Genomic DNA, 11,685 nt, shown 5'->3' with positions numbered 1-11,685 from the left:
CAATTATGTCAACTATGATCTTGAGCTGGCCATTTCAAAACAGCTCAGAGATTTGAAAATATGAATTAAACTCAATATTTGAGCAGCTGCACTCAGACCCACTTGGAACAATTGCAGAGATCACAAAAAAGAGAGGGGAATTTGATAGGGTAGCTGATTCAGAAAATCACACCAACACTGAATGAGGTCAAGGATGTCTGCTTGCATTTATCTCCTAAAGATTCCAACAATGTGTTTCCTGGACCCCTTTAAAATGGGATGACTTACACAAGGGGTATATTCCTAGTAATTGAAATGTAAGTAAAATGCATAAAAAGAACAAACAAAAAATGAATAAATGAAAATCCCCAGCAGTTTGGTAGCATTTATGCCAGTGCTGGAACAGCACACTCCACAAACTGTACCTACAGCCTACTTCCTTGTCTCAGGGCAGCTTGTTTATCTGAAGTAGTGCTTTAATTTGTCAATCGGGGTTAATTAACTGATCACCCACAATCGACATATGTGTGATGCTCTGTTAGTTGGTGTGACAGAAATACAATGATTCTTGGTTGTAAATCTCCCTCCCGACCTGTGAGGGCGCTAAGCAGTGAGAACAGAGATACCTAGATGGGCTGGCCTGACAGTTCTTTCCCAGGGTTCAAGGGAAGTCAGCCAGCTAGAAAGGGGGTGGGACTCCGTTGCATTAACATAAGAACATAAGAACATAAAAAAGTGTGGGAGGGTGCGGGTATTCACTGACACGGGAAACAGAAATGGCAGTTGACAACACCACACAGGTGCTTGGTTTTATTATTTTCTTTTGTACTCTGGTGAGGTGTACCGATTTCTCTGAGCCTGTAGAGGGCGCTTGTGGTCCGTGGTCTGGCTACCAGCTATGGTATCCAGAACCAACGGGGAATACCACGGCAGGGTACTCAGCTACAGTCCGGCACTCGCAGGTGCTCACAAATTATAAAAACGAAAAAGGCAAAAGGAAACAGGGAAAATAAAACACAGTAAGGAAAAACTACAAAATAAATGTGCTGCACTTCGCAGCGTGAATCTCCCCAGTCGCCGCTACCCGTACGACCCGGGACTCCGTCCTACACTCTGCTGTCTCACTGTACAACAAATACTGGGGCCGCCCAACGATCCCCCACTTTTCCCTTTCTTTCTTTAAAATTATTTTCTTTGATTTTTCTTTCCGGGCGTTTGTTATCCTCCCGTCTTTCGGTAGTCAACGCGAGACCGCCTTGTTCGCTGTTCCAGTTTAAAGGGGCAGATCTGAGGAAACAACAGAGTGTTACTTTATAGGTTAGCAATCCCATTAAAGTCTGCCTCCCAGCCACTCAGAGAGGGGAAAAGCGCACACACCCCCTTCCCCACCTCTCCGTGTCACCGCCATGACTGGCAGGCAGACCCCACGGGACTGCCGCCCCCTTCCTGCAGCATCGTGCATGCGTCAGACGGCCAGTCCAGGTCTCTCCCTGTTACAAAAGTTTACAAACGAGAGAAGGCAATTCAGCCCATCTCGCTCGTTTGTTTGTTAGTAGCTTATTGATCCCAGAATCTCATCAAGCAGCTTCTTGAAGGATCCCAGGGTGTCAGCTTCAACAACATTACTGGGGAGTTGCTTTCAGACCCTCACAATTCTATGTGTAAAAAAGTGCCTCCTATTTTCTGTTCTGAATGCCCCTTTACCTAATCTCCATTTGTGACCCCTGGTCCTTGTTTCTTTTTTCACGTCAAAAAAGTCCCCTGGGTCGACATTGTCTATACCTTTTAGGATTTTGAATGTTTGAATCAGATCGCAGCGTAGTCTTCTTCATGGGGGTTGGGTGATTTTAAAACATTAGTGCTAATAAATACAAAAACACATCATACAAATCAATTCTACATAAGAGTGCTCTGTTAAAATAAACTCAGTGATTAAAGAAAAAAATATATAAAACTATACACAAGCAAACTACTTCAAAATAAAATCAGAACTACAGTGTTTATAGACACCTGTAACATGGGGCATCCACAAGGAGGCCTGAGTTCCCCGTGTGACACGGGTGGCAGCGTTCTCTTGCAGCCCATTGGCTGACTCCAGCTCAGGTGAGAGGGTGGCCCTGGGGCTGTGTGGCGGAGTGTCCCGCCCCTATTTATTATTATTTGTATTTTTGTTTGCGGCGAGGATAAAAGCGCTGTGTCTTTTATTATATTTAAAAACCCCGTGAGGATGCATGGCTGATCAGCTACTGATTATTTAACTACCTGACAGTCATGCATCCTTACCAAACGCGTGCAAACTCTGGCTGAGGGATAATAAGATAATTAACTACTAGTTAATCCCTCGGCCAGAGTATATAAACCTGCAGCTCTCTGCACTCGAGGTTGGGTGTACAGAGGAGAGTACGGGGAGCGGATAGAGCGAGCAACATTTAAAAAAACAATTGTTAAAACATGCTGGATTATCCAGCACGACACTTACTTGTTTGTTTGTTTATTCGTTTGGCCCTCGTGCCCTTTTGTTTTGTGTTTTGTTGTTTTGTTTATTAATAAATACGCTGAGTGCCGTTGCACTCAGCTTCAACCGCCCATCCATTGTTTTGGTTTCTACTTCCTGGTCCGTGACGTCACCACTGTGAGCCAGACTGTCACAGGCTGTTACATCAGAAAACAAGGGTCGGGGAGGTGTCTGTGCCTGCTGAACAGGGGCAACCCCCTGGAGTTGAAAGTGAAGAGAAAAATTATTGAATTCTATCGATTATACAGATGTGCTCAAATTTGTTGGTACCCCTCCACAAAAAACGAAGGATGCACAATTTTCTCTGAAATAACTTGAAACTGACAAAAGTAATTGGCATCCACCATTGTTTATTCCATATTTAACATAGAGCTGATGTGACTTGCCAAAAAGCTCCAGTTTTGACTCATCTGTCCAAAGGACATTCTCCCAGAAGGATTGTGGCTTGTCAATATGCATTTTAGCAAATTCCAGTCTGGCTTTTTTATGTTTTTCTTTCAAAAGTGGAGTCCTCCTGGGTCTTCTTCCATGGAGCCCACTTTCGCTCAAAAAGCGACAGATGGTGCGATCAGAAACTGACGTACCTTCACCTTGGAGTTCAGCTTGTATCTCTTTGGCAGTTATCCTTGGTTGTTTTTCTACCATTCGCACTATCCTTCTGTTCAATCTGGGGTCGATTTTCCTCTTGCGGCAGCACCCAGGGAGGTTGGCTACATTTCCATGGACCTTAAACTTCTTAATAATATTTGCAGCTGTTGTCACAGGAACATCAAGCTGCTTGGAGATAGTCTTGTAGCCTTTACCTTTACCATGCTTGTCTATTATTTTCTTTCTGATCTCCTCAGACAACTCTCTCCTTTGCTTTCTTTGGTCCATGTTCAGTGTGGTGCACACAATGATACCAAACAGCACAGTGACTACTTTTCTCCATTTAAATAGTCTGAATGACTGATTACAAGATTGGAGACATGTGTGATACTAATTAAAGAAACTAATTAGTTTGAAATATCACTATAATCCAATTATTTATTATCTTTTCTAAGGGGTACCAACAAATGTGTCCAGGCCATTTTAGAATATCTTTGTAGAATAAGCAATAATTCATCTCTTTTCACAGCTTCTTTGCTTTATTCTATGACATACCAAAGGCATGCAAGAATACATGATAAAATAGCTTTTAATTTCATCACTTTTAAAGAGGAATGAAGCATTATTTCAATGAGCTGTAAGGGTACCAACAAATTTGAGCACGTCTGTGTATATATATATATATTATGTGATATGATGAGGGGATTGGTGCAAAATGGGAGATACATTAGGGCAGTCTTGATGGCAAATTCTGGCTTCAGTCATACCGGAAGCAAGATGGCTGCCAAACAGGAAGTGACTAGTTTTAATGCCACATCATCAAAAGGGGCGTTCCCAGGGGGATAAAAAGGGAGGCCCAGGCAAGTACCAGGGGGAAAAAGAGTTGGGAGAGTGGTATGCTACAGGAAGTGAGTACTGAGAATTGTTGGATTACTTGTTATTGACCTTGGATTGTTTGACTGCCTGCTGTGTGCTTAATACCTGGACTGTTTTGAAAACCCTGGATTGTGTATGAACCTTTGCCTGTTTCACCGACTACCCTATGCTGGATGGACATGTAAATAAAGCACTAACAGGTACCGCCCTGTTTGGAACTAACTTTACAGTATTTTGTCTCTGTTTACACACTGTTCCGCTACAAAGTACTGTATGCATATTCTACACAGCCTATGAAGTTGCTACAATATATATATATATATATATATATATATATATATATTTAACTGAATAAGAAATGCTTTTCAGTCTATAGCATTATATCAGCTAAGGGTAATAGTTAACCCTCGAGCCTCTGAACAACATTACACCCCACACTTAGGCCCTCAGGGGGGAAAAAAAAACAGAAGGGAGACCACATCAAACAACTCAGGTAAGACAGCCATGAAATGTATTTATCTTAATGCTAGAAGTCTCAGAAACAAAATGTTAGAACTTGGAGCTACTGCACTAACAAGTAACTACGATGTGATAGGTGTTACAGAAAAATTGTTGTCTGAGAGTGATGGAGACGCATATAATATTAGTGAGTACACACTGTATAGGAAAGACAGGCAGGGCAGAAAAGGCGGAGGGGTAGCGCTATACATAAGAAATAGTCTTGAAGCCCAGGTGTTAAATCTGGACAAAGAAAACAACGGAGAATCAACATGGGTCAGAATAATGGACAAAAAATTCAAAGGGCATAATAAAGGGAGCATGCTACTGACTGCCAAATTCAGAATTTGTTATACAATGACATTAGAAATGCGTGTAGCAAAGGAGAAGCCATACTAATGGGGGATTATAACTTCCCCCATATAAAATGAGAAAACCCGGTGGGGAGCACGACAGACGAAATTGAAATGGTGGAAATGACAAATTGTTTTCCAATATTATAACAGCAAGAGAACATTCAAAGAGGAGGTTAAATGTCTAAGAGACACAAATGGCAAAATCATAGACGAAGAAAAAAAAATAGCAAATATATTAAATCATTACTTTTCACAGGTTTTTACATAGGAGGACATGGACAACATGCCCCACATGTCGACCTGTTCCTATCCAGTTTTAAATAACTATCATAACAGAGGCAGATATGTTAAGGGACCAGGAGCTCTTAAAATAAACAAATCACCTAGGCCAGATGAGATCCTCCCAATAGTATTCAAAGAAATGAGAGTATTCAAAGAAATGAGAGAAGTTATTTCCAAACCACTAACCAAGATCATGCTACAGTCTCTTGACACAGGGGTTGTACCGACAGACTGGAAAATTGCAAACGTAATACTGATCCACAAAAAGGAAGACAAAACCGAACCAGGTAACTACAGACCAATAAGCCTGACTTCTATTATATGTAACTTATGGAAACTATAATACAACATCAACAATGGATAATTGCAAAGCTTACAACATGGTTTATTTATATTTCCAGAAAGCCTCCATAAAAGATTAATTCTCAAACTGAACGCAGTAGGGATTCAAGGAAATGCATGCACATGGATTAGGGAGTGGTTAACATTTAGAAAACATAAAGTACTGATTAGAGGAGAAACCTCAAAATGGAGCGAGGTAACCAGTGGTGTACCACAGGGATCAGTATTAGGTCCTCTGCTATTCCTAATCTACATTAATGATTTAGATTCTGGTATAGTAAGCAAACTTGTTAAATTTGCAGACGACACAAAAATAGGAGGAGTGGCAAACACTGTTGTAGCAGTGTGATAAAGAGAGAAAGAATCGATGCTGTAAATCTCCCTCCCGATTAGAAAGGGCGCTGTGTAAGGGGGAAGGTAAACTGCCTCCGAGATCTGCAACCTCGGTGGTAGGTGGAAACCGGAAGGTGTCCAAATTAGGAGGGGCGGTCAGCTGCGGGTCAGCCCTCAATTGTAGAAAACATGGCGACGCGCTGACTGCAGGGAGGAGTTTGCTGGGAACAAAGGGAAGCAGCTATGTCAAAACCTCCCCTTGTGCTGAGAGGTTAAACGACCAGAAGGAGTTGTTGTGTTTGTTTTTGTGTATTCTGCAGAGGAGCCGGAGGACGGGAGGCTGTAGCTACGAACCCAGCACAAACCCCAGAGCACAGCACAGTACAGCGCACGCACCACAAATCCCGGAGGAGAAGAACACATTTTCATGCACGGAGGATTGTAGTTTAGGAGTGTCGTTTTGTTTATTTTTCAGAGACTGGACCCTTTCTGTTTTTACCCTGATACCATCGCTGGTAGAAAGGTGGATTATTATTTTTGATTTTGGATTACTTTGTGCTATTTTTGTTGTGATAATAAAAGGATTATTTTTGGGAGAATTCTGTTTGTACATCCTTTGCACTACACCGTTCACAACTTGTCACAAGCAGCAAAGGTAATTCAAAATGATCTAGACAGCATTTAGAACTGGGCAGACACATGGGAAATTTAATATTTAATAGAGAAATGTGTAAAGTACTGCACGCAGGCAATAAAAATGTGCATTATAAATATCATATGGGAAATACTGAAATTGAAGAAGGGACCTATGAAAAAGACCTGGGAGTTTATGTTGACTCAGAAATGTCTTCATCTAGACAATGTGGGGAAGCTACAAAAAAGGCCCACAAGATGCTCGGATATATTGTGAGAAGTGTTGAATTTAAATCAAGGGAAGTAATATTAAAATTACAATGCATTAGTAAGACCTCATCTAGAATACTGTGTTAAGTTCTGCTCATCTAGTTACAAAAAGGATATTACTGCTCTAGAAAGAGTGCACAGAAGAGTAACCAGCATTATCCAGGGTTTAAAAGGCATGTCGTATGCAGACAGGCTAAAAGAATTGAGTCTATTCAGTCTTGAACAAAGACTACGCAGTGATCTGGTTCAAGCATTCAAAATTCTAAAAAGCATAGACAATGTCGACCCAGGGGACTTTTCGATCTGAAAAAAGAAAGAAGGACCAGGGGTCAGAAATGGAGATTAGATAAAGGGGCATTCAGAACAGAATTTTTTTTTTGCACAGAAAATTGTGAGGGTCTGGAACCAGCTCCCCAGTAATGTTGTTGAAGCTGACACCCTGGGATCCTTCAAGAAGCTGCTTGATGAGATTCTGGGATCAATAAGCTACTAACGACCAAACGAGCAAGATGGGCTGATAGTGTGCACATTGCCATTGAAAAGAATACACCAGGGGGCAGAGTTGAGACGGCACAGAGTTACTTTTTTCTTTCTGTCAGTGCAGACACACTGAGCAGAACAGACGTGAGGAATAAAAAATAAATTCAGTGACGTCTTGGATTTTAATAATTTGTTCAAGATCTGTGTCAGAGAGGGGTGGATAATGTGCACACGTGTCTTTTTGTGTTTTTCTTTAGCGTTTACAAACCTCTAACAATACATTATTATAAGTGTCAGTCGGGGCGACTGAGCATAAAGACAGTGATTTTATTTATCTTTTTTTGGTATTTGTTTCCTGTTTTGCTATCTTCCTTCATCGGCACGTCTACTTACTACTTGGGATTTTTCGCAGGTAATTGGTCTCTCAGTTTCATAGTTATTGCTGTACATCTGTAAGTGAGTGTAAGCAAGATGGCTATTATTAATAACATTTTCCCAGGAACCAATCCCGTCCCATAGACTTTAATGTTAATCGAATTCCGATATTAGCCACGGCACACCGCTTATTGACAACGTTATTACTGGCTGACAGTGTTGCAGAGCGCACTTACATGATGCACGTGGATACTTCATGCAGCTGTTACAACACTGACTTGGCAACTGCGTATTTCTGGCGGACTGAGGCAGAATCGTGCCATTTAAACTGGCTACTGCACGCAAAATTGAGGATTTACAGCGGGAGGTGATACATTGTAAAAAGCAGACCGCGTAGGACAATTTCTTTTTTTTAAAAGTGTGTTCTTTAGAATTGATTGTAAGTACAACACATTTTTCATGTTTGCTTTACTCATTGTAAGGAGAATTGTAGTACTATTTAAGCCTACTGCCTTTTTTTTGTTTTACACACAGGTGAAGTAAACAGTTCTATGTTTGGGTATTTTGTGTTTCTCCTGTTCATTTTTTAACACTCACGTTTAAAACGCATGTATTTCAGAGCCATATTTGTACAACTACAGTATATATCGGTGTTCCATAAAAATACAAGTGAAAACGGGGGCTTTTCACATATTGGCAACTTTCGGTTAATGACAGCTTTTTGCGGCATCTACTGTATATATAAAAACGTGTTTTTTTCAGTTAACACAGTCATTTTATATATATATATATATATATATATATATATATATATATATATATATATATATATATATATTAACAATAACTTGCAATCTAAAAAATAGTGTGCACTATTAAGAAATATTCAATACTTTTTAAAAATTGAATTATTAAATACTTTTTTTCTACTTCTTTACAGCCAAAGACCCTGAAGGAGTTATTGAGAGGTATAGGAAGGTGTTGAGAACATTCCAAAGGGTGAAAATAATCTCTGTAGCTTTTTCTCATCATAATGTCGATGTTATTGAGGAGCTCGCAAAAGCAGCTCCACAAAAGTTTGAAACAATGTAATTCAAATCCTCTGAAGAAACACTTCTGGCATTTGCCCAAAGGTGCTCAGGTGCCATTGATGAGCAAACTAAAGAAAATATTACCAAAATGAAAAGAAGCCTTTTGCTACCATTGTGAATAAAGAATTAAGATGTTTTGAGCACCTTTTTTTATTTTAGAATCACTTGCTAGTTTTAACGTTTCTATTTCTTACATGTATTAGACATGTAGTTCTGAACAGCTACCTCTGAGTTTGTTGATGACCACAGAATAATAGATTCTTTGGTAGTTGTTACATGTAGAACACCTTTTGAACTCTGGAGTTATGTTAATTAAAAAATATATAACCAATAAATTACACTGTGGGTCTCTGCAGTTCAGTATACTGTTAGTCTGAAAAGCATGCCTTAAAAGGAACGTGTTCTGAACCATTTTGATACACTATGGAGAATTCTAATGTTCACTTTAGAAAACAACACCATTTGTATGATTCATCTTTGACATACTTTACTAACTACCTTGTTAGCTTGCTCCTTGACGTTTGAAGTTTTGTTGTTGAAGGTCTATGTTTGTAATGAATCATTAAAGGCTGTTGTGTATTTTTAGCAATGGAAAAAAGCATTATGTAGCAATGTAAGATTACATTTTGTGAGTTTAAATGTCCACATTTCAAAACGAAAATGCATTTGTAGCATCCATGTTTGAAAACAAAACAAATTAAAGGAATGCTTGGTAAAAAAAAGGTCTTATACTTCAGGTGCTAACACATTTTTGTTGGTTTTATTAATGCATGTTATCTATGTATTTTTCACTTTACTATGTGACTAAAGCTATTCTTGTACCTTTAGTGGCATGATTCCTTCTTTGAACCTTGTGTGTTTGCTGAATATCAAGCTCAGTTGTACTTAACAGACTGCAAGTAAGTGATGGAATGGGTTTAACTTCAGAATAGGAGCTGCACAAGTCTTATCTGTGACCTATAACCTGCTAATAAGTTATTTTTAATGTAAATGTAGTCTCGTAGTTTATTCCTAAAGAACATTTTATCGATAAACCCTCCACTTTGATTAGTTGCTTTACTATGGAGGTATTTATTATTATTAATATTATTATTTATTTCTTATGATTAACAATTATTTATGATTAACAAGCAGCCAATAAGCCCTTACCTGGACAAGAACAGTCTTCACTACCGAATAGGAGGGGCAAATCCTTTATTAACACCCAATTAGCTGTTAATAAGGCATGTGTGGTAATAGGTGTAATAACTACCTTGCAAAGCCTTATTCAGTGCTTATAAACACTATATTAAGTGTTTGTTAGTTACAAGTAAATGACTAATACTTGCGTAATAAGTGATGCTTAAAATAAAGTGTTACCAAATAAAATATATGGTAGTATATATCGGGTCACAATGGGGAAATGCAATATGGGGTGTTTTGGAAACATAGTATCTCAAGCATGTGAAATAGTGCATTAACTGTTGTTATTTATTAGTAACATAGTGTTTTTATAATATATGTACAGGTAATTTGGGGATGTTTTACTATACAGTGTTGGAAGCAAATGCATTTAAAACAGCCATGTCTCATCATTTGTCACAAAGGGAAAACACAATGTGGTTTGTTTTGGAAAATGAATACCACAAACTTATTAAATAGTGCATTGACTGATTTTATTTATTAGGGAAATAGAGTATTTAGGGATTCAAGGAAATGCATGCACATGGATTAGAGAGTGGTTAACATGTAGAAAACAGAAACTACTGATTAGAGGGGAAACCTCAAAATGGAGCGAGGTAACCAGTGGTGTACCACAGGGATCAGTATTAATGATTTAGATTCTGGTATAGTAAGCAAACTTGTTAAATTTGCAGACAGCACAAACATACGAGGAGTAGAAAACACTGTTGCAGCAGCAAAGGTCATTCAAAAGGATCTAGACAGCATTCAGACCTGGGCAGACACATGGCAAATGACATTTAATAGAGAAAAGTGTAAGGTACTGCACACAGGGAATACAAATGTGCATTATATATATATATATATATATATATATATATATATATATATATATATATATATATATATATATCACATGGGAGATACTGAAATTGAAGAAGGAATCTATGAAAAAGACCTAGGAGTTTATGTTGACTCAGAAATGTATTCATCTAGACAATGTGGGGAAGCTATAAAAAAGGCCAACAAGATGTTCGGATATATTGTGAGAAGTGTTGAATTAAAATCAAGGGAAGTAATGTTAAAACTTTACAATGCATTAGTAAGACCTCACCTAGAATATTGTGTTCAGTTCTGGTCACCTCGTTACAAAAAGGATATTGCTGCTCTAGAAAGAGTGCAAAGAAGAGCAAACAGAATTATCCCGGGTTTAAAAGGCATGTCGTATGCAGACAGGCTAAAATAATTGAATCTATTTGGCGATCTGATTCAAGCATTCAAAATCCTAAAAGGTATTGACAATGTCAACCCAAGGGAGTTTTTCAACCAGAAAAGAAACAAGGACCAGGGGTCACAAATGGAGATTAGATAAAGGTGCATTCAGAACAGAAAATAGGAGGCACTTTTTTACACAGAGAATTGTGAGTGTCTGGAATCAACTCCCCAGTAATGTTGTTGAAGCTAACACCCTGAGATCCTTCAAGAAGCTGTTTGATGAGATTCTGGGATCAATAAGCTACTAACAACCAAACAAGCAAGATGGGCCGAATGGCCTCCTCTCGTTTGTAACCTTTCTTATGTTCTTATGGAAGTGTGAAAAAGCTATGAGTCTCTCTCCCTGCCGGTAAATTCTTGGGCTGACGCTACCCTGTCACAAGCCTGTAACTAAGAGCTGGAGATTGGATTAAAATGCTTCAATCTTAGCAAGCGTTATCAAAAGAACGTGACAGAGACCATGACCACAGGACATAGTTAGAAACTGGTGGACACAGATTTACCCTTATAAAAGTTTACCACAGTATTTTTACACTATAATTTTGAAGTTTTCCATTAGCTTTTCACATTGTTATACTATGCACTTAATATAATTTACAATGTTTTTAAATATGCTTTATGCACCTGATTT

Source organism: Acipenser ruthenus, chromosome 58 (assembly GCF_902713425.1).
Source record: "Acipenser ruthenus chromosome 58, fAciRut3.2 maternal haplotype, whole genome shotgun sequence".
NCBI classification, from domain to species: Eukaryota; Metazoa; Chordata; class Actinopteri; order Acipenseriformes; family Acipenseridae; genus Acipenser; species Acipenser ruthenus.
Note: the sequence above shows the minus strand (reverse complement) of the source record.